The following is a 25,141-nucleotide window of genomic DNA, read 5'->3' as shown; positions in this document are numbered from 1 at the left end:
TAGGTGAGTGAGTGCAGAAGTGATGTATGAGTTTGCAAGTGACTGAGTGGTATATGGATGAGTGAGTTAGTGCATGAATACCGTATGGGTGATTGAGTACATTTGTGGGTGTATGCGTGAGGGAGCGCATGAGTGCCTGTATGAGTGAGTGACTGGATGCATGACTAACAGTATGGGTGAGTAACTGGGTGTGCGAGTGGCTGTATGGGTGAGTGAGAGGGTGCATGAGTGGTTATATGGGTGAGTCAGTGAGTGCATGAGTGGGTGTACGGGTGAGTGAGTGCATGAGTTGTATGGGTGAGTGACTGGGTGCATGACTGGCTGTATGGGTGAGTGATAGGGTGTGTGAGTAGATGTATGAGTGAGTGAAAGGGTGTGTTGAGTGCATGGGTGAGTGATAGGCTGCATGAGTTTCTATATGGGTGAGTGAGTGGGTGCATAAGTGATTGTATGGGTGAGTGACAGGGTGGTTGTGTGGGTGGGTGCATGAATGGGTATATGTGTGAATGGCTGTATGGGTGAGTGAGAGGGTGCCTGAGTAGTTCTATGGGTGAGTGAGTGGGTGCATGAGTGGGTGTATGGGTGAATAAGAGGGTACCTGAGTGGTTATATGTGTTAGCGAGTGGGTGCATTAGTGCCTGTATCGGTGAGTAAATGGGTGCATGAGTGGGTGCATCAGTGAGTGAGTGAGAGCAAGAGTGGCTGTATGGCTGAGTAAGTACAATATTTGTGTATGAGTGTGTGTGTGTGAGTGCATGAGTAGTCCTTGGATAAGTGACTTACTGCAAGAGTGGTGGGTGAGTGAGTATTTCAGTGGTGTATGGATGAGTGAATAACTGCATGAGTGGAGTGTGTGTGTCAGGTACTCTATGGGTGAGTGACAAGAAAACAAACTGGTGTCAACAGATATGAAATACTATCTGTGGAAGAAGTCTGTCCCCATAAGAATCTAAAAGAAATATTTCTCTGCCACTAGTATTATCTTGACACATTTGATGACATAGGTCTCCAAACAAATAAAAAAAGAAAAAGAGCATAAGTATAAGTTAGTATTATCTTTAGAAGAGTTTTGAAACAAAATAGTATACATTGCTTATGTTGTAATACTATATAGCATTTTAGTAAAACATTTTATTTTCTTTCTTTTCTATTCTTGACCTTTATACTAGTACATATAAATGGAGTACTGTATAATCATCATTGAACAGTGGGGAAAAACAGTCATATATAGATTGTAGAAAAAAACAATAACTCCACAGTATTTCACTGCAAATAACTGATACTGTGATTTGCACTTACTACAATTTCCAAACTATTTAATTAAGGTACAGTTACTACACTAAACAAAGCTCTGTAAGGTTTAAAACATTTTTGTTAATATTATACCTGATACAAAACTATGAACAAATATAATCTGTACTTGGATTTTGCACATCTTCTTGTAGACATTACCTTAGATTTGCTGAATTATGTCTTAAACAGTGACGATGCACATAGAGGGAAGTCAGTAAAGTCATTTTTCTTTTTAGACATCCTATGAGCATGTATTTCATCCATACTTAATTTTTGAATATCCTTTTCTAGACATCATCCCTGATAGGCTGAACGATGTCTTAAACAGTGATTATCCAAGTAGAGAGAAAACCATATAGTTATTTTTTTCCAGAAATACTGTGAACATATTTATTCACACAGGCTTGAATAGTTGAAGAAGAGACAAATAGAAATACTCTAATTTGTTAGGAGTTTGACAGCTTGGTTTTCAGCGGTAAATTAGATTTCCTTTTGGGTGTTTCACTGAACAACCGTCAAATCCAAGTACTGCAATTTTCCTTTCTTTTACGTTTTCACTTATATTGCTTCCATATCTATAGTTTTGAAGAATTTTATACAGGCACTTGTCTTCTAGATGGGGACTCCTTCTTGGATAGTATGTATCCAATATATTTTTGTCTGTACTTTGTGGGTTAAACTCTGCTAGGTACTGAATTTCTGGGAAAAGACACTATTTTGTTTACTAGCTAGGTCCAGACTTACCCAAACAATTCCTCTTGGTTTTGAGAATAAACTTGCAGAACTCAATCTGTCACAGTCTTTATAGGATCCCATTTTCCTATGGGAAAACATTTTCAAGCTGAATGAATACCATTTATTGGTAAGTGTCTTTTCGGCAGAAATCTCCTCCCATATTTCCTTCATCTCTGTCTTTTCTGATTTTGTGCTATTTGAAGTGACATACCGAGCCACATCAATGGAGTTGTCTGCAACAAATTGTATGTCCATGTTAGCATTCCAAATTTTCAGAATTACAAATTAATATATTTGTAAGCCTCTGTTCTTCTTATATGTGTTCTTTGCTGATTTCCGTGTCAGTGTATGTCTGACTGAAGACAAAAAGCTGTTCACTCTTCCTTTGGAAATGACAGGTCAATGCAATTCAAATTGACATGTTGTATAAAATGTTTCTATGAAAGACTGTACAGACTCATCAATATCTGCTCCAAATTTGGGTGCATCTTTTATCCATAGCAGCATATGAATATGAGGTGCACCTCTTGATTGGTACTCTTTCCAGCAAAAGAAATGAGTTACTTCTCCGAGAGGAGGATTGCTTTTGTTGCAGATGAAACCCAGTATAGCTTGGAACCTGTGGTTGAAATATCTACAGACATTATCAGGATCTAATTAGCAAAGTTCTCCAGCTGTCTTTGCATTGATGTCCTTTAAGTTTGAGTTCAACTCTCTCAAAATACAAGCAGATCATCCCACGTATTCTCACTGTCAGAAACCAGGTAGGTAAACCCATATTTCTCAGCGTACATTTCAGTTCTCCATGGCGACTATACCAATATTCATTAGTGCCACGTTGGCACGCCATTAAACTAATTAAGTTGTATTCTAAGTTTTCGTTCTTTCGATGAACTTTGTCAACAAAATCTCTTGCAGATAGATTTTGAAGATTAACTCCTATCTTTAGAATGTGATTTACTGCATAGGAAAGTCCAGACAAGTCACTCTTGAATAGAAGGTGGAATATGTATGGAATACACTGTCGGAATCTTGGATCCTCTGAATATAATCCTGTTGATCAGTATTCATCTACTGGTATTTTTATGGGCCAGTGATCATAGTGACCACCTACTCCAGTGGGAGACTGCTGAGGAAAACAGCAATCCTCTAAACCTTTTTCCCACACACTCAAGGGAGCTCCCTTTGCTTGTTTCATTTGAAAGAGCTTAATATCATCACCAATGACTTCTTGAGAATGTAACGGATGGATGCTGTAGTACTCATAAATTTATTTTGATCTGGATTGATCTTCTTTTTCTATTTGTCCACTTGCTGGCAAACTTTCATCATCAACATTTGCTATATCGGGTACAATGTTGCTTGTTTTACTTTATTAACATCAACTAACTCTTGCCAAATTTATTTATTCTTAGTTGGCACACCATTTACTAGAATGATAAGTGGCTCATCAATCTCTTGTCTACTCCTACAGTTTCAATATTCTGTTTGAAGTCTAATGGCAAACACACTACTCTTCCTTTAAGGCCTTTCTTTAACTCTGTTCAATGTAATTTACCTGTTTGTGGTTCCAATCATATAATTGCTTGAAATAGATGTGCAGATTGTATAAGGATTGATTCATATACATTTAAGTCTCGTAGTTGTTCTGGAATAGCCACTAGTTCTAACTTGTTATGTATTACTCTAGCTAAAATGTTATTATCCTCTAACCTATCATAACAGTACTGACATATAACTTGATGCATGGATAGGTCAACTCAAAGAATATTTTATTCTTCCAGATAGCCACAAAAGTCATATATATAGATATACGTACATACATTTTCCTTCATTATTAAATACATAAGGTATACAAGAATTACTAAAATCAAATTAAATATCCATGAATGAAATTTAAAACAATAATAAACATCATAAAAGGTCACATTTATCAGCTCTGCACCCAGCTTAGAGAGATACTTGTTTACCATGTCCTTATAGGGACAGCAATGCATATCTTTTTCTTAATTTGCAAGCCTTTCTAATAAAGTTTAAAACTGCGTAACATATTTCTGGAGAGGAGAGTTTCTGTAAAAAGATCAAGCCTTCTTTATACGTTCTTAAGCTAGTTTTCTTCAAAACAGGAATTAAATACTGATGCCTGAAAACTCTATGTAAAGGGCAAAAGAGCATAAATTGGCTTGTGCTTTGTGTAGAAATATGGTCACAGTTACACAGTGGTAAAACATGATTATATGTATTATACTGAGGTAAAGCTATCCTGTGATGAATGATACACAGCCTAAAAATGGTAAGATAACTCCGAGATGTGGGGTTCACTATCCAAAGGAGATACGGTTCCGCACCATCAATAGTCGTGATCTTAACAAATCTTTTCAAATAGACCATTGACTGAGCCTTCCTTAATCTTATATCCTTGCGATATGTTACGAAGTGTGATTTAGCTTCCTCCTTACATGAGGTGGAAATTTGATATGGGTGGTCAAACAAGTCCTTCCAACCTATGGCCTCAAATGTGTCTCTCAAATAAGTAATACAGGGAATACGGGCCACACCGTTTAAAATCAGACAGTCAGAAATACAGGACATAACTAGGTGCGCCTCCTGATTAGACCATGTTCTAATCCACAGCAAAAGCAGAGCAAGTGCCAGCTGGTCTTCTAAATACCCTAAACCTAATTCGTCATGGCATACTAGAGTTGCTGCTCCTGGTGGAAGCATTAATAATCTCCGAATGAAACTGTTCTCTGCCCGTTGTAAGGCAGGCTGATTTAAGTATACCCATAGACCTGCCCCATAGGATCCAGCAGAAATGCATTTAGTTTTGTATAAAATCAGCAGTTCTTTAATCAGCTTCCTACCCAACCTGTGTGAGAATCTAAAAATAGCCTCCATGTGTTTCTTGAAATGTTGCACCCTGTTATTCACAAATGACTTCCATTTAAAACAGGAGCTGAACATGATCCCCAAATAATTAAAATCTTTTACTTTTTCCCCTTAAAACAATGTTTTTTTATTTTTTGTTGTACAGGGACCACAGGTCATGATAAAAGTTTTAGAATAGTTAACTTTTAGGTCCAAGTCACCCCTAAAAGAGTGAAAAGTATCCAGAAATATTTGGAGACCATTAGCCGTGCGGGCTATAGGGACGGCATCATCTGCATAAAGGAGAATGGGGATAGGTTGCCTACAGAAAGGATATGTTGTAATTCTGTTTATATATAATAAGTTATAATAAGAATAAAAAGGGGGCAAGGATACAACCATGCCTCACCCCCGGGGCGAATTAATATGAGGGTTGTTTCACCCGTCCTACTGTAACAGACTTCAGCGGCTAGACCTTGGTGCACGCGTTTGCAGAGTTAACACTAAAGGGTTATGGTCACTCAATGGTTTTGGAATTTTTACTACCCATATATGTTGGAATTGTATTTCCCCTCAAGGCTGCAATATCATTTACACACACATGTTGGATCATGTTACAGGATAATAGTGTTCAAAGCCTCCCCATAGGGACTGTGTTTAAAATGGGAGACATTGAAATTCCTTTGATTTCTAAATTAACAAACCCTTTACCCACTAAGATAACACAACACAATATTAAAGCCCCCCTTTGGTCTGCCGGCAACCGAGGGGATCGCCGGTTCCAGGAAGGATTGATAGCCATTTAGGTTTAAAACCTCCTGAAACCAAGTCTCTTTGACAGCATAAAATATCAACTTCACTTAAAAAAAGGCGGGCGATCCAGTCCAGGTTATCCATTTTTGATTGTGGGCCTGCAATGTTCCACAAAACAATTTTCATTCCTTCCTTGGACAGATAAGATTTTGTAGTTACCCCTTCAGGATTGCTCATAGGAGTAGAAAGCAATCCAAGGGAGCTAAAACATGCAGTTGATGAGTAAGAAGAAAGTCAGCTCCGTGACCTAAGATGAAAGAGTATCAAATCTATTTTGCGTGGACACAGAAAAGCAAGCAGAATTTGGGGCTTGAGGATTTGCAACTGAAGCTACTGTTGGTCTATTAAAATAACCAAGGAACAGACCTCAATTGACTTTGTACAGTTGGCTGAGTAATTGGAACTAAATAAAATATGTTTCACAACTGCTTCATTCCAGAAATTAACTACATTAAAATCCTTATTATCAGGTTTGGGTGATGTTCCCACTTGTGAGACTCTTCTCACATGATTTATTAAGTTAAACAACTGACCCAGGTGGTTTATCCTTCTAGCTAACCAGAGTACTACTTTGTTTAAAAGATCATTGTAATTATCTGAATGTTCTTCCATTATAGATGAAACTCCCTTCAATATCATTACATATGGGGAAGCTTGCGTGGGGAGATGCAAAACTGGAAGAGGTGTGGGCTTAACTAGGCGTGAGCGCATAGTTGAGCCTTTCCCCTAAATAATTTCTAAAGACGGAGGGGGTCTAGCTATACTATCCTTCACAACCCCTAGTGAATTCACCCCAATTAAATTTGTTTGATGGAGTCTACGCTCCATGGAGGTGGAAGAGCTGTTATTAGCCTCAACTACAACTTTTTTTGACCGTGATTTTGTTGGAACTGATTTCTGACCTGGGTGCAAGGCAGTGGGGGCACCATTCAACTACCTCGTCAACAGAGTTGAAGATAATTTATGCAACTCCAACGCCATGTTCTCTAGGCAAGTCATTCGTGCAGATAAAGCGGAATGTATAGCATCTTTAATAATTTGGGTTACACGAGCATTAAATTCCGTAGGCACAAGAAACACCATATCATCAGTATTAACTTCAGTTACATTCTCTGGCTTTCTACCTGAATTTGTGGATGCCTCTGGGGGAGCAGGCATTGTCTTTTACTATTGTGGGGTCCCTCTGCCCTTTTCCTCTTCCCCACAGATGGGTTGGCAGACCCTAAGCCAGTCAAAACAAGCTCCTGCGCAACAGTTCCTTTTGAAGGGCCATCCATCACTATGTTTTGGGACTTGGTACTGATTGTTTCCTTGGCAAGTGGCTGTACACCATTTCCCTCAGGCACCAACGCAGACTTACATATTACAGAGCTAGTAGGCAAAGCAGAGGAAGAAGTTAGCGATAGACGCCTTTCGACCAGTTCAATTACACTGTTTATAACGACTGCTGCTCTTTTTAAGTAGGCATCCAAGGTAGCCTCAGATGTAGTAGCCTGGGGTACAACCTTCTTTTTACCCATTATATGGCCTTATAGAAATAAATAGTACCTTTTGCACTAAATGTTAGGGGGGTGGCCCAGTCCAGCCTCTTCTGGGCATTGACGGGCGTGGCCCTTGCGCGTCGCAGGGCCACTGTTGCCACTTTAAGTGCTAGTGCGGCTCCCCCCCACATATAAATAAGCAGCAAATTCTTGCCACTTTTCTCTTTTTTCTTTTGGAAAATACCTTTACCTTTACATTGCGAGTTTGACTTTTGAAGTGAGTGCGTTGACAACAAATATAAACACAGTTTGGTTTTTAAGAGCAAGCTGTGTTAAACTTTATAATCTCTTGCTCAAAATTCTCAGTTCTAATACCTGTGCTCTGTTCCTCAACACATGTACCTACAGATTCCTCATTCTCCCTAAACTCCTCTTCAGGACCAAAGAAACAAAACTGCACATCCTCCCAAACCTTTTTTTACCTCTGCTGGAGTCTTCATATGTTAAAGTCTTCTAACAAAATTTTTCATTTTTGAGTGGTGAACTGTCCACATTCTAAAGTGATGAAAGGTTCTTTGGCACACTTAATAGACATGCTAGCGAATGTCCTTGTAAATGGCTATCCTTTCTTACTTTGCATGGATCTAATCCTTGCAAAATTGATTTTTTTTTTGTTTCAGACTTCTGCATGGAAACTCGCGTACAAAAGCTCTTAAGAAATCAATTTGTTGCTGCTGAATACTACAAACACTGCTACAGTTACATTAGTATACAAGGACCTGTCTATGCCTTCCCTGACCTCTTCAGCTATCACCTCAACATTCATGGAACAATCTCTTCTTTTTCAACTGGACTACCATCCTTCACCTCATAATATTGACCAGTTAAATCAACTACATTCACTAATGTGTTCTCTTGGAAATAGCCTTCTTCCTTAATGAAAGGCTCTGTACTGGAGGAATGCTAACATTCACCACTAATGATTTTACAAAAATTAGTATTAACAAGTATTTTCCTTTGGCCACGTCTCTTTACACACAACACTGTTTTATCCAGTGTTCTCATCCTTATTAGAATCAAAATAAAAAGATCCCTCTTTAAGGCAAATGCCTTATCAACTACAGTCGTCACACATTGCTTTTGTTTCAGTGATTCTCTTTTCCTTTTATACTGCTTCATAGTTTTAATAAGATTCTGAATTACCCTTGTACAGGGAATTCTAACTCTAATTTCCTTACATTGTCACTGTCTTCTGGTTAAGCTATCTGCTTTCTTCAATAATTTCTTACTGTTAATCTGGTGTGATTTTTGTCCTTTGGTGGCTAATTTCAATCTTCGCTTTTCATTCACTTCATTTTGCAGTTTCCCACAAAAAAAAATTAGAATTATTTTGGTTTTCTTTACCGGCTGGCTCCTTACTCTTTAAGCAAATAGTACACGTTATCCCCTTTGTTTCTCTGTTGCAAGTAGATAGTATGCTTTCCTAAGTTTCTTATGTGTTTCTCTTTTTTCAGCATTTTTTATGTCTGTTTTTATGTACAAATAGATGTCTGAGATAAAAAAAAAATCAAGATATTTACATTTTCAATTATATAGTGTAAGCATTTAAGTCTAATATGAACAGTTGCATCACTATGTTCTAGACTCTCTATGCCTGGGTGTGTAAGTGTATGCATACATGTGTGCCTGGGTGTATTGATCAGTATTTGACTGGGTGTATCAGTGTATGTATATGTGTCATTATGTGTGCTAATGCATACATGACTCTGTCCTTGGTGTGTTTTAGAGTGTGGGTCAGTGTCTGACTGAGTGTGTTAGTGTGTGCATCAGTGTGTGCCTAGCCTTGTCAGTGTATGCATCAGTATGTGTCTGGGTGACTCGCTTACTCAGTATTTCACTGTATGTATCAGTGTGTGCTACGGTGTGTCACTCTATGATCAGTGTGTGGCTGGGTATGTTTCCACATGCATCAGTGTGTGTCTGAGTACATTACTGTATGCGTAGTGTGAGCCTGGGTGTATCAGCGAATGCATCCATCTATGGCTGGGTGTGTGAGTGAATACATAAGGGTGCTCCTGAGTGCTCCAGTATGTGACTGGATCTGACAGTGTATACATGAGTGTGTCCCTAGGTGTCTGAACACATGCATCGGTGTGTTGCTAAGTGTCTCAGTGTACAGAACAGTATGTGCCTGGGTATGTCAGGATATGCGTCACTGTGTGCCTGGTTATGACAGTTTATGTATTGGTGTCTGGTAGGGTGTGTCAGCGTATGCATCAGTGTGTGCCTGGGTGTGTGAGTATAATCATGACTGTATGTCTGGGTGTCTCCGTGTATGTATCATTGTGTGCCTGTGTGTATAAGCCTGTGTATTACTGTGGGCCTGGCTGTATTACTGTATGCATCAGTGTGTGTTTGGATGTGTAGATGTATGCATCAGTGCGTGCCTGTGTGTGTAAGTGTAAGCATCAGTGTGTACCTCGGCATGTTAGTGTATGCATGAATGTATGCCTGGGTGTGTTAGTGTGTTCATGAGTGTGTATCTGGCTGTCTTAGTATATGCATGATTATGTGCATGGGTGTGCTATGTGAATATGTTCTCAAAGATATAATTTCCTAAATATCTTTTTGACTAGGGAGGCGAGTACCACCAAGCTTTAGAGAACAGGTTTGTGACACACAGTATAAATGAGACACCAGAGCTATAAAACACCATATGGAACTGAATGTGCAGAAGTGATAAACTACAAATGTAAAGTATATCTCCTACCTTATAAGCACATACAACCATCCCTGTAACCTACAAATGGCCTACTTTAGACATACCTTATAGCTAGTTAAAAGAATTCAAAGTCTTGGAAACTGGTTAGCAAAGCCTACTGTACTTGGCATTTAAATTGTGCTGTAGCACGCAAAAAGCATGGTTTAAAAACTGCTAGTGTTAATCATTTTCTAAAATGATAAATACCTTAGTACACATGTGAATGAAAGTTTAAATATCTTCTGGCTCTTTTTGAAACACTATGGTTTACTCTGTCGTGTATATACACTGTTATCCCTCTTATATACACACACACACCTGTGAATACACATTTGTTGTAAACATACACTCTGACATACCTGTGAAATGGCTTTCATTGATGGGTAAAATACTGTCACAATATCCCTTTAACTCTTTTCTTTGTATAAGCATGAAATCTCAGCATACAAACGGTGCACCACTCTTGCACCAAGGAACCATTAATGGCCACCTTTTCAACTTTGGTCTCAAAGATAATGTCCTGGTTAACATATCAGAAACTGTGTTTCATATTTTGTTTGTCTTATCACACATCTGAATGGTTAGTGGTTTTGAACCCTTTCTTGTAGTTTTGGAAAGAAGACCAATTTGGTAGTGTGTGCGTCTGGAGTCGTGACTCAGTCTTGGCGCTCTGCGTGCCCCCCTCTGTGTAACTTTGTGACAGTCGCAACTCCAGACGGGAGTTCCAAAATTTATTTACGATTGTGTTTTGGTCATTTTTCAGGTACATTTAACATACGATGATGATAATGAAATGGAAAAGTACTTGTTTTCAATAACTACTCTACCGAAATTACTCTTATTTCAGGTTATAAACTAATCTTAATTAACTGCCCTTCCCCCCCACAATGTTTTACTTCAGCTGCCACAGCAGCCTCCTTTGGAACATGCCACTGTACAAGTAGTTCAAAAGTTCACAACACAGTCTGCCAGCAGCATACTAGCTTTCAATTGTTCTGTAGCAAGTGTGGTTGACTGTTTCAGAATGTAAGCATATCAAAAATAGCATTACTTGTTTGAGGAATAATAATAGCCAATCACAGATGTATTAACTTAATGTTCTAAATCACTACCTATTTTTATCTATCAATGTATTTACAACAGCCAATGAAATTTGGGCTTTTTTTTAAACCAGGAGCTGGCCTCCATTTTAACCACCTCATATTTTGAGAACTGCCTCAATCAGCTGAAGTCTTCTCTTTCAAAATTGTTATGGTATGGATTGTGGCCATAGCTATGTGTTTTGAGCTACTGAGTATGCTAGCAAGGGTGGCATTGATGTGGACCTGGGTTTGCCTATTGTGGATACTATTTGGGTTGGCCAGAGAAGGTTAAATTGGCAGCAATTGCTTTAATTGGTTGAAAGCATTGTGGATTCCCAACCCCCTCACCTCATGATTCTGCACTGTAGTGGTAATGATGTGGGCACACTGACTGGGATAGGACTGGAAATCCTAATGAAGGATACCTTTGTTCAATTAATGGCACTTTTTACTCACACTTCCTTGGTATTCTCTAATATATGTCAAAGGCAGACATGGAAGTGGTCAACTGAATTCTGTCCACAGATAGACAAAGCAGGGAAACATGTTAATAGAACTGTTTCTACATTCCTCAGAGACCATAACATGGGCTCTATCTGCAGTAATAACCTGCAGTTGAACATTGATGGAATACATAGGAGAGATGGTGTTCACTTCACGGATGAAGGCAACAGAGTGTTTGTGAGCACCTTGAACCTCTGCATCTGCTCTTATGTGTACTAAACATTTACACACAATAAACACTAAGGCTCTTCACAGAGCCACCCTATCTCCCTCAACACTAGTTAATTCCCAACCGAAATCTGATTTCCCCCCCAAAAAAAAATTTGGATTTAAAACTCCATCGCGGATTCACAAACCAAAAGCACACATTCAATGCGTAGCACCAAACGTATTACTCATAGGTCCTTGTTTCAATCTGTACCTGTCCCAAAAGCTTTCTCAACACCTGTGTCAATGTCTAATTGGGTCAATGAGTGAATGTGTGAGTTACTGAGTGGGTCTGTGAGAGAGTATATGAATATCTGAGTGCATCTGTGAGTGAGTGCCTCAGTCTGTTAGTGGATTTTTGAGTGGGTGTGTGAGTGGCTGTGTCTGTCTCTGAGTGGTTAGATGAATGGGTGTGCGAGTGTCTTGGTTTGTGAGTGTCTGGGTTTTTGAGTGGGTGGGTGGATGTGTGAGTTGGTGTGTGAGTGTTCGAGTGGGTTTCTGAGTGAATCATGAGTGTCTGAATGGGTCTATGTTTCTGAGAGGATCTGTGAGCGTGTGTGTGGGTGGGTCTCTGAATGGGTGCATGAGTGCGAGTGGGTGTACAAGGGTCTGTGAGTGGGTGTGTGAGTGGGTCTAAGTGGTGCGAGTGGGTCTGTTAGTGGGTGTGTGTGGGTCTGTGAGTGGGTGCATGAGTGAGTGGCTCTGTGAGTGGGTGTGAGTGGGACTGTGAATGGGTGCATGAGTGTGTAAGTGGGTCTGCGACAGGGTGCATGAGTAGGTGCATGACAGGGTCTGTGAGCGGTAGTGTCTGAGTAGATCGGTGAGTAGGTGTACAAGTGTGGATGTCTGAGTGGGTCTGTGAGTGGGTGTACGAGTGTGTGTGGGTTTGTGAATTGGTTCATGAGTAGGTCTGTGAGTGGGTACATTAGTGTGAGTGGGGTGCATGACTGAGTGGGTCTGTGAGTGGGTGCATGAGTTTGTAAGTAGGTCAGTGTGAGAAAGGACCTCTTTTGACATGATAGCATCCCAGTTTTTGCCTGGAAAATGATGTGGTTTCAGACTGTAAGTGCCTTGGGCCCCTGCTAAACTGATCCCCAGGGCCAGATTTCTTTCCCCCTGATATGTCCTGTGTATAGGCACTTCAGCCACCCTTGTACGTCCCTAATAAATGGTACCCCTAGTACCTAGGGTATGGGTACTGAAGAGCCCCACCCCCCCAAGAGCTGCAGCACCAATTGTGCCACTCTGAGAGGCCCCACACCAACCTCATGCAGCCTGCAATTGCAAGTGCATGACAATGTGTACTTAAAAGTTACAAACTTGACAAAGCACTCACCAAGAGTGCCCTGTCCCCTAACACTGCATCCACTATGGGTAAGTTACCCATCTGGCAGGCTTTACAGCCCTAAGGCAGGGTGCACTATAATGCATGTGAGGGCATATCTTTTCTTGAGCAAAGACGCCCCTACTGTATCTTTGCAAAACCTTAAGGCATAGTAAGTGTACAGGGATTCCATTGCAAATACATGTGCTTGACACTAGTCATTACGAGTTCCCGAGCTACCTGACGGCCTCTTTGAATACTGGGTTGTTTGGTATCAAGCAACTCAAAATAATAAATTCACACTGATGCCCTTGATGGATTTATTATAGCATGTACTCAGAGGGCACCTTAGAGGTGCCCCCTGCAAAACCTACCAACCCTGGCATGGTTGCTGACTGGCTTAACCAGAGTAGGAGGAGTGGCCCCCTCAGCCTGCACCACTCCCCAGGTGTGGCAAGCGAGGTGACCACTCCATTTCCTTCCATCTTGGAGGGCAGGAAAATAAATAGCTAATCAGGGTTAGGGATTTGACCTCTTTCCACAGGACATGGCCACATGGTAAGCCCACTTACACAAGGCTTACCTTGGGGAATTATTGGCCCTGGAGTAACGTTGTCCGCGCTTGCGGAAACCTCTGGACCTCTGAGGATAGAATTGAGGAAGCGGCGTCGGAAAACCGAGACAGAGTGTTAAGAGCAGTGAAACAAATGTAATTAACACTGAAAATGCCAAAGATAACCATACAGTAACAAATACAATATTGAAGAGGATGAAATAAGAGTAGTTATCTTGACTGCGAGCAGGAAGAAAAGAGGGCTGCTTGCAGTCAAGGGTGTACTCTATGGTACTTGGTGTCATTCTATTGGTGCAGTACATGCCTATGTTTTTGTTCCCATTGGTTAGCCTGTTGCTGAGCCTTTTGGGAACTGTAGATCTTCACTGCTGCTATTCTAATAAAGTAAGAAAATGCATAATACTTCCTTCATAAATTACTAGGAAAATCTACATTATCCCATGCCACTATAACTCGTGCCCTCAGGTAAGTATAACTCGCTCCCTTGCCATGCACTGCTAATTACCCCACAAATTAAGAGACTTATGACATCATTGATAATATCATTGAAATATCTGCAGTAAACTTTTTGATGAAAAAAACTGTGCATGATGGGGCGCACATTATAGTTACCTTAGGGCACGATTTATAGTTACTTTAGATAACTCTAACAGGTGAATTTCTATGGTTTTATATGTTTAAAATGTGAGCCTAACTATAATGTCCCTGTGACCTTTGTTTTTTTAAGTGTGTATATATATATATATGTGTGTATATGTATATATATATATATATATATATATGTATATATATATGTTCGATGGCATGTGTAGCTGCAGATACACATGCTGTGCATTATCCTGCCATCTAGCGTTGGGCTCGGAGTGTTACAAGTTGTTTTTCTTCGAAGAAGTCTTTTCGAGTCACGAGACCGAGGGACTCCTCCCTTTCGGCTCCATTGCGCATGGGCGTCAACTCCATCTTAGATTGTTTTCTTTCTGCCATTGGGTTCGGATGTGTTCCTCTTCGCTCCGTATTTAGAATCGGGAAAGTTAGTTAGTTATCGGAAAATTTGACGGTATTGTTCACGCTCGGTACCTGTTTAGTGTTAGCACATCGACACCGAAGAAAGAAGCGCTCCGGCGGCCCTTCGGGGCTTCCACTCTCCAGCGGGGCCTGGTCGGCCCGACCGCGTCCATCTTCAAACCTCATGGACCGGACCCCCTTCCGCTTCTGCCCCAATTGCCACGCAAAGTATCCTTATACAGACCAACACTTGGTCTGTAATCTGTGTTTGTCTCCAGAACACAGGGAGGATACTTGCGAGGCCTGTCGGGCATTTCGATCCAAGAAGACACTACGAGATCGAAGAGCTCGAAGACTCCAGATGGCGTCGACACCGACCGAGCAGATCGACGTCGAAGAAGAGGAGAGATTCTCCATTCGAGATTCGGACTCGGACGAGTCCGAAAGTGAGCAGCCGAAGACACAGCAACAAACTGTGAGTAAACCAGCCCCGGCAAAGACTCACTCACAAATAATAAAGGCTAAGGGGATGCCACCGCCAACAGGCCATGGCTTAACCCGAAAACATGGTGACCAGATATCGGCACCGAAAAAGGCCTCCCAGCAGCCGAAGACATCCGACTCCGGTCGAGATACCGGCTCCGAACCATCTCGGCACCGAGAGTTCGGCACCCCAAAAGTCAAGAAGGTTTCTTCAGAGCCGAAAAAGACTGTACAAAAAGCTTAGGTGCCGAAACATGCAGCCTCGGAGCCGAAACCAGGCTCCTATACAGAACAGCAAGGCCTTTCAAGTCAGTTGCAAGGGCACAGATTTGAACAAGAAATGGGCATGGGAGAGCCAGACCATACCCAGAGGAGGCTGCACATACACAAGGACACGGGGAAAATCCAAACTCTTCCTCCAATAAAAATCAAGCGAAAGCTAGCATTCCAGGAAACGGAAATGCAGCCAAAATCGAAAGTGGCTAAAGACAAAACACCACCAAGGTTCTCACCACAGCAATCTCCATTGCATTCGCCACACCTGTCCCCGGTAGCAACACCCCCAATGATGCAGTCGCCGACACACACGGGGATGACACAAGATGACCAGGATGCATGGGACTTGTATGATGCACCGGTCTCGGACAATAGTCCCGATTGCTACCCGGCAAGGCCGTCACCCCCTGAGGACAGCCCTGCATACATGCAGGTGGTTTCAAGGGCAGCTACATTCCATAATGTAGCAATGCATGCAGAGCCCATAGAGGACGACTTTTTGTTTAACACCTTGGCATCCACTCACAGCTCATACCAAAGTTTGCCAATGCTGCCAGGCATGTTAAAACACGCCAAACAAGTGTTCCAGGACCCAGTAAAAGGCAGAGCCATCACGCCTAGGGTGGAGAAGAAATATAAACCTCCCCCAACGGACCCTGTGTTTATCACACAACAATTAACTCCTGATTCGGTGGTAGTGGGAGCAGCCAGAAAGAAGGCAAACTCCCAATCCTCAGGAGACGCACCACCGCCCGACAAGGAAAGTCGGAAATTCGATGCAGCAGGCAAGAGGGTGGCAGCACAGGCAGCCAATCAATGGCGGATTGCCAATTCTCAGGCTCTACTGGCAAGATACGACAGGGCACATTGGGATGAAATGCAACATCTCATTCAACACCTTCCCGAGGAGTACCAAACACGTGCCCAACAGGTTGGTGAGGAAGGACAAAGTATTTCTAACAACCAAATAAGGTCAGCTATGGACTCAGCAGACACGGCAGCAAGGACAGTGAACACTGCAGTAACCATTCGTAGGCACGCATGGTTCCGGAGTTCCGGATTTAATCCAGCAGGCTGTGCTGAATATGCCGTTCAATCAAGAACAATTGTTTGGGCCGGAGGTGGATACGGCAATAGAAAAACTCAAAAAGGACACGGACACGGCCAAAGCCATGGGCGCGCTCTACTCCCCACAGAGCAGAGGCACTTTTAGAAAGCCGCACTTTAGGGGGGGGGGGTTTCGTTCCCAAACCACAGAGCCTTCCACCTCACAAGTCAGACCCACATATCAGGGCCAGTATCAGAGAGGAGGTTTTCGAGGACAATATAGGGGTGGACAATTCCCTAAAGCAAGAGGGAAATTCCAGAGCCCAAAAACCCCACAAACCAAACAGTGACTTCAATGTCACAAACCCCCACCACTCAACACCAGTAGGGGGAAGACTTACCGCATATTACCACAACTGGGAACGCATAACTATGGACGCATGGGTCCTAGCCATTATCCAACATGGTTATTGCATAGAATTCCTACAATTGCCACCAGATGTGCCTCCAAGAGCACACAATATGTCCAAACAACACTTAGACCTGTTACAACTAGAAGTCCAAGCATTGTTACAAAAACAAGCAATAGAACTAGTGCCCAACCATCAAAAAGGAACAGGTGTCTACTCCCTGTATTTCCTAATTCCAAAGAAAGACAAAACTCTGAGACCCATATTAGACCTCAGAACACTGAATCTTTACATCAAATCAGATCACTTTCACATGGCGACACTTGAAGACGTGATTCCCTTGCTCAATAAACAAGACTACATGTCAACATTAGATCTCAAGGATGCTTATTTCCACATACCCATACATCCTTCCCACAGGAAGTACTTAAGGTTTGTAATCCAAGGCGTGCATTACCAATTCAAAGTGTTACCATTCAGGATAACAACAGCCCCAAGGGTATTCACAAAATGCCTTGCAGTTGTAGCCGCTCACATCAGGAGACAGCACATGCACGTATTCCCTTACTTAGGCTATTGGTTAACAAAAACCAACACTCAGCAACAGTGTCTTCTACACACACAATACGTCATAGAAACCCTACACAAAATAGGGTTCTCTCTAAACTACCAGAAATCACATCTACAACCATGCCAAATACAACAATATTTAGGAGCAACAATCAACACACAAAAGGCGATTGCCACTCCAAGTCCACAAAGGGTTCAAGCCTTCCAAAATATAATATTAAACATGTACCCAAACCAGCACTATCAAGTGAGGTTTGTAATGAAACTTCTAGGCATGATGTCTTCATGCATAGCCATTGTCCCAAACGCAAGACTACACATGTGGCCCCTACAACAGTGCCTAGCAAAGCAATGGACACAAGCACAGGGTCAACTCCAAGATCTAGTGTTGATAGACCGCCAGACACACTTCTCGCTTCAATGGTGGAATCCTATAACTTTAAACCAAGGGCGGCCATTCCAAGACCCAGTGCCTCAATACGTGATCACAACAGATGCTTCCATGATGGGGTGGGGAGAACACCTCAACCAGCACAGTATACAGGGACAATGGGATGTTCAGCAAAAACAACTGCATATAAATCATTTAGAACTGTTAGCAGTGTTTCTAGCATTGAAAGCATTTCAACCACTAATAACCCACAAACACATTCTTGTTAAAACAGACAACATGACAACAATGTGTTACCTAAACAAACAAGGAGGGACACACTCATCACAACTGTGTCTCTTAGCACAAAAGATTTGGCATTGGGCGATTCACAATCACATTCGCCTAATAGCACAATACATCCCAGGGATTCAAAACCAGTTAGCCGACAATCTCAGTTGAGCTCACCAACAAACACACGAATGGGAAATTCATCCCCAGATACAACAAACTTACTTTCTACGCTTGTAAATTTGTAAATATATACTATTTTTTATACACATTATGTACATACATACTTACTCCATTGCATGGGCACCTTTACTATATACACAACTCCTACCTCACCCTCTGCGGGGAAAACAATCTAAGATGGAGTCGACGCCCATGCGCAATGGAGCCGAAAGGGAGGAGTCCCTCGGTCTTGTGACTCGAAAAGACTTCTTCGAAGAAAAACAACTTGTAACACTCCGAGCCCAACACTAGATGGCAGGATAATGCACAGCATGTGAATCTGCAGCGTCTCATGCCACGAACAGATGTACACTGGGTAAGGGACATTTTCCATATATATATAAAACCTTATTAACCCATAACACCTGAACCCTAAAAAGAATCCCTTCCCATCCCGAAATTTCCTTACCACCCAAAACCCATAGCCACCCTAAACATTACCTCACCATTCAAAAACCCGTACCCACCCTAGATATTCCCTTGCCACCCAAAAACCCATACCCACCATAAACCCCCAAAATTCCCTTCATACCCAAACCCCTGTACCCAAGCTAAACCCTAAAATTCTTACCACCCAAAAACCCATTCCCACCCAAAACCCTAAAACATTCCCTTGTCACCCCAAAAAACCCTACCCACCCTACACCCTTAAAAAAAACCTTGCCACCCAAAAACCCAGATCCACCCTAAAACATTTCCCTACCACCCAAAAAACCCATGCCCACCCTAAACCCTGGAAAATCACTTGCCACCTAAAAATCCACTCCCTCCCTAAATTCTAACATTTTTTCTATGTACACATACTTAAGTATGTGTATGTGTGTGTGTGTGTGTGTGTGTGTGTGTGTGTGTATATATATATATATCACCTACTGGCCTTAGCCAGTAGGTAGTTATGGTTAGGACCATATTTCAATAGGAAAAGCATTTTTTGACGTGCTTATATCTTTGGTACAGTTAGACAAATCTTCACAAAATTTTCCAAAAAAAGTGTGCCGGGGAATCTTGTTGAACATGCAATGTTTCAGGGTGATCCGTCAAGCAGAGGCCAGGAGGAAAATGTGGGGGAGGGGGGTGAGGACTGGGAGTCGAAATAATTGTCTCCGTGTTAGTTCCAATTAGAGATTTGAACACAACTACAGCCCGAACCACTAGACAGAATTATACCAAATTTGGCAAAATGCTAGATTTTGTTCCGCAGATTATGCTTTTTCTTATTTGGTATAAATCCGTTAAGTAGTTTTTGAGATATCAAAGAGAAAATAAATGTGTATATCTAGGGTCACAGATCCGTTGCGACAATCGCAGCATATTCGCAAATGTGTCCCATTAGGAATGCTGTGATTGGCTGGTCGCAACCTTAGCAGAAAATTGAGGGTGCCCTTTTAGGTTATGGGGCACGGTCCCCGGGGCTGAAAAATTAAATAAAAGTGTTATAAGGGGTCAGGGTGGAGGTGTGATATAGGGGCATTTGAGGGTATAATTATGAGTTTAAATGTTTTTTTTATTATCCCCTGCGATATTCGGAAATAAGTCACCATGCTCAGCGTAGCCCCCCCATGTAACGTTGCGACGAATTTGCAAATAATACCAAAATAAAAATAAAATTAAAAAAATCACAGGTTGATTCATACACTGATTTATTCACTCATAGAAGCACTCAGAGACTCATGCACCCAATCACAGTCCCACAGGATGTGTTTGTGACTTTATGGATGAGTGAGTGAGTGTGTGAGTACTTGTATTGATCTGTGAATGGGTATGTGAGTTGTGTGGGAGTGGGTGTATGACAGTTGGTATAGGGGTGTGGATGATGTGATCAGTGATGTAATTTGAGGTGTCTTCAGTGATGTCACTGACCTTGTCATGAGTAACATAATATGTGAGGTCATAAGCAGTGCATTGTGGAGGCGTAAGTTCTAGTTAGGTCGGGTTTTGTATGGGTACAATGTCAACCTAACTATAATGTCCCTGTAACCTTTTGATTTTTTTATGCACACGTTAATATTTCTCTCAGGTTGTGGCCAGCCAGTCAGGGCCTTGCTTTTCCTCCGGATCTAGATATACAAATTTATTTTTCCTTTAATAACTCTTAAACTACTGAATGGATTTACACCAAATAACAAAAAGTGTGATCTCTGGAACAAAAGCTACCTTTCTGCCAAATTTAGTGTCATTCCGTCCAGAGGTTCGAGCTGTAGTTGGGTTCAAAATCCCTATGGGAATTAAAATAGGAAACACACTTTTTTTGAATCCCCCTTTTTTCAGCCCCCTCTTGATGGATCTCCCCAAAGCTTTTCATATACAATGACCCTTGGGCCCGCTTTTCTTAGAACGTTTCATGATTAATCAAACGGAGCCAAAGATATAACCAAGTCTTTTTCAATAGAATCTATGTCCTAACTGTAACTACCTACTGGTGACCACCATTAGGGTTCATATATATATATATATATATATATATCTCTGCAAAATACTTACATTTAAAATGATTTTCGTGGTGAAGTCATCCATGGTAAAAGCTTATTAATTGTGGGGGGAAAAATGTCACTGTAAAAGTATTTCGTTGGAAAGGACTTTTCGTTATAGAGCTTGTGTTGTAAAGCCATTTGTTGTTCAGCCTTCACTATAAAGGCCGTTTCCCCTTGACCTAGTTTTCATTAAAGTGGTCAGGATAGTCAGGGGTGTAACATTTGATGTAAGATGATGAATCACCTGACGCTTACAGAAGACTATTCTGAAACTGGAAAACACTTTACTCACCATTGAATGTATTTTGAACAATTCCAAGTATTTTGACTCCCAGAGAAGACATCACATTTTAGGGAGACTCAAGCCTTGAGGCCACGGAAATGCCTGTTTCACTCTTGCAGCACAAACGCTTCACACTCTAAGCAATCCTGGTACAAGGCATTGACCGAGTAGAGCCTTGAATATATTGTGGCCCAAGTCAGAGTTCTTGCCACCGGGATTCTCAAAAATTGCAGAAAGGTCCCTGATAACTGAAGGTAGAAATTGGCAGCTTTTGCTGCTTTTAATGTGTCTTTACTCATAAAGTGCCCTTTGTGTATCAAATAAATATACTATTTTATTTCGTCTGGCAATTTAGTTTCAGTTGGGCTAAGATTTGGACAGGCAGATGGAGGAACTACAATTGTGCTGGTGATTCAGACGTTAGTGGACCCAGTTTACAGAGTACCAACGATCTGTGCTTTCTTTCTCTGCAATAAGAATGCCTTCTACTTAATGGTATTTCCCTGCAGGTCTTTTAAGCTAGTGCATCAGCAGCATGAGATCATTCATATTTTATCTACCGAATGGTCCGATATCACAGAGTCTGGGATATGCATCCGTTTCATGACCAATAGACGCTCGTATCCACCTAACCCTGTGTGGTTCCAATTCTGTTACCAGTTTGAAAGCGTGATTGGTTGATGTCAGTGCACTTTGCATCTCCTCTTGAACTATGCCAGCATTACCTTTTTCCATAGACCAGTTACTTTGGAACCAAGGTATGATTTGCATACAAGACAAACACCTGTTGGTCTTTCATAAAACACAGTGTACTTGGAGCTATGTTATTAGTGAAACATAAATGTACGTGACGAATTATTCGTCCTTTTAGTGAAGGCTTTCTAAATGGTTTTGTATACCGTCTCTCTTATTTTACTTCTCGTCTACCATCCCGTTTAATGGCTGCACTCAGTTTTGTGATAACAGTATGAAGAGTCTTGTGTTTGTCCCCAAATGATTCTCCACTGGCGAATGCGAGTGCTACTGAATCTGAAGATTATGTGAAAAACAGACCCTTTGCTACCTTAGCCATTTCCATCCAACTAATTGCACACTGCATATTGGTTTATTTTATTCCCACCTTTCAGACTGTATTACATTTTCATGCCTGCACTTCGTGTTAAAAGGAATTGTCACCCTACATTTGTTAAGATATCTCACCTCATTCCCATATCTGGTTATGGGACTCCTTGATGACCTGAAACTACCCCTATTGTGTGCATGGAGGGCATGCTACAAAATCTCAAAGGCCTGAAATACCTCAGTAGTGACACTCCACTTGTTTCTCACCTCTGTCCCAGGCAGGCGGTAGATTCTATTAAACTATGGAAGCCTACAGCAGTAAATAAGAAGTGCAGCCTTATCCCAATAGTGGTGGTGATCTCAGTGGGATGGAACAAAGAAAGCGGACCAGTCTTAGGTTGAGATTCAGAAATAATGTGCAAAGCAAATTAAGGGGAAGGGAAATGAAACGAAAATCTGCAGTAAAGCAGAGTGAATCGTCCAAGAGGTTATTGTGAAGAACCTCAAAGCTTCCACAATACAGTGTCCTCCTCTGAGGCTCCACATGCTGTAATCAACTTGTCTCTTAGAGCAGAAAGTGCAGAAAGAGCACATTAAACCTTGATTAGTGTAATCATAACACTTGAATTAATAAACAGAATTCACTGCAATCTTCGGTGCTTCACAGCAGATACAGTGTCCGTGCTACTGGAAGGTGAACATGTCACTTTCATGGGCATAAGGCTCAGGGCTTTTAAGTAGATAATGTTATATGGCTAATATTTGTTTGCAATATGGTAAAGTTAAGTTTAAGGGGTTAAGGGTAAAGGTTGAAAGGTTTTGGTTAAAGGGTTAAACATAAGGGGCTGAGAAGTGGTTAATGGGCAAAGTGGTAAGCATAAGGAGTTAATGATGTAAAGGTAAGGAGTTAATGGTATTGATACGGGTAATGAGTTAAGCATAAAAGTGTAAAAGAGTTCATGTAAGGGGAATAAGGTATTGTGATTAAAGTAAAGGGTTTGGGTGGTGGACTTACAGTAAAGATTGTAAGGATAGTGGAATTTGGTGGAAGGATCAGGGTTAGAGGGTGGTGACGTGAGGTGAGGGGTTTAGGGTGCAAACACAAGGGAGTAAGGAGTGGGGACAAGTCTTTAAAGGTAAGATGCTAAGGGGTTAGGGACAGGCCATAGGGTGGGGGGTAAGAGGTCAGGTTAAGTGTTAGTCAGGGGTTAAGTGGTAAGAGATTAAGGGTGTAAAGTTAAGTGTTTTGAAAAAGGCTATGCTGTTAAGAGTAAGAGGGCGTAAGGATAAGTGTATCTGGGGCAGGCAGCGATTTACTGGCAAGGAGTTAAATTTGTAAATATAAGGAATTAGGGTTATGATTAAGGGTAAAGAAGCAAGGTGTAAGAGGGTAAAGATGTAGCGGTGAGGGGGTAAGTGTATGCGTTGTGAGTTCGATGTTTATGGGTGCCAGGTGAAGGGTGTTAGAGCGTTTCAAACGGGGAAAGGTAAAAGGTTTCAAGGTAAGGAAGCAAGCAATGAAATTGTGGCGATGAATCATTAAAAAACACACTTACCCATTGAATGGCGAGGAAATGGGGAAAAGCTGCAATGAGGTGTCAGATAAACAGCAAACACATGCATGGTTTGCATCCTTCTAAAGGTGGTGCATTCATGTGAAACAGACGCCTTCCTACCCAGGAGCTTTTTTTCACCACCATTTGTTCCCTCCGTGAGAGTTAGTCCTTCGGATGAGGGAAATTAGTTGTTGTGCAGTTCTGAAGTAGAACTAGCTCTGTGGCACACCCCAACCACAAAAATGAGATGCGGATTTGAGAGTTTCTAGATACGAACAATGGTAAACCGTTATTTTAACCGAATGATAACTTGTGCAGCGTTTTGATCCCAGAATAACATTCTCTCTCTTCGTTTCCAGTTGAGACAGCGTAGAATTGGATAGAAAGTTTTGAAAATGTGGTGATAGAAATACACCTCTGGAAATTTCTGGAGCTCTTTTTGGATTTTTAGAATTAGACCGTCGATTGGACCTGAATTAGCTGTTTAGGAACCGATGAGTGGCTGCTGGGGTAGAAAGGTGTCTGTTAAGTTCCAGACCCTATTTAGTTCTAGTGCGACTCAAAATTCCTGCGGTTTGAATATGAAGTCTCGTGTTCTGACCATCAAAGTGTTTTTTTCCTGGTGCAAAGTTTACGGGCTGTTCATTAGCCAATCCATCAAAAAAATAAAGCCCCACCTCCTTTATGGAGCAGAAGTGGATTTTGGAAACTTTTGTGAGGATTCGTCAAATGGTGCCAAAGTTTTAGTAAAACAAAAACGCCCTTCCTGTGGAACCTGTGACCTAAGTATAACAACTACACAAAAGCGACACAGTACTGTAATATATTTATATATGTATCACAAAATCGGTCTCTGTTTCACATACAAATGCAACTTAAGTGTGTTATGCTGCAACGCCTCTTAAGTGCCAGTGTTTGCTTCTATCTAACGAACAACATTGTATTGAGGCTTCATTGGTAAATGACATTTCACCCGCTTTGGTGTCTTTTGACTAATCTGTCTGGAATTTGTCTAGGTGCTTGACACATTCTCGCTCAATTTCTTCATCCTGATTTGGTGCAGATTAGTCAAGTGGGCACGAGTGTTTGTGAAATTTTGTGTGAATTTGTGCTAGTATGTGTGAAGTTAATAGCAGTGCCTGGGGATGTTATTGTTCCGGTTCTCTCTAAAAATTGGCACATTTCAATGTGTTGTTTTTAGTTTTGCATTGTAACCATAGCATCCCTTCCACTAATTTCTTTAGCCGAATAGAAGTGTTTTTCGTAGACCAGTTTAGAGAATCATAACTCTTATTAGGCAGAGTTTTTTTTTTTCCAAGGAATAAAACATTTATTTTTCTCTGGGGTTTTGTGAGCTTAATGCCCTCTTGTGAGAATTTTCAGCCAATATCCGTTTTTTTGTAATATGTAGTATTTGTTTGTTTTATTGAGCGCTGCTGCCATCTACCGTCTT

General features: G+C 41.3%; 1 protein-coding gene across 4 annotated transcripts in view; it reads left to right on the top strand.

Annotated features, from left to right (window-relative positions):
- Positions 1–25,141, top strand: part of DGKH (diacylglycerol kinase eta) — a 661,954-nt gene that overhangs the window by 475,772 nt on the left and 161,041 nt on the right. The window lies entirely within an intron of this gene.

This window comes from Pleurodeles waltl, chromosome 8 (genome assembly GCF_031143425.1).
Source record: "Pleurodeles waltl isolate 20211129_DDA chromosome 8, aPleWal1.hap1.20221129, whole genome shotgun sequence".
In the NCBI taxonomy this organism is placed as follows: Eukaryota; Metazoa; Chordata; class Amphibia; order Caudata; family Salamandridae; genus Pleurodeles; species Pleurodeles waltl.
Note: the sequence above shows the minus strand (reverse complement) of the source record. Positions and strands in the feature narration are given on the sequence as shown.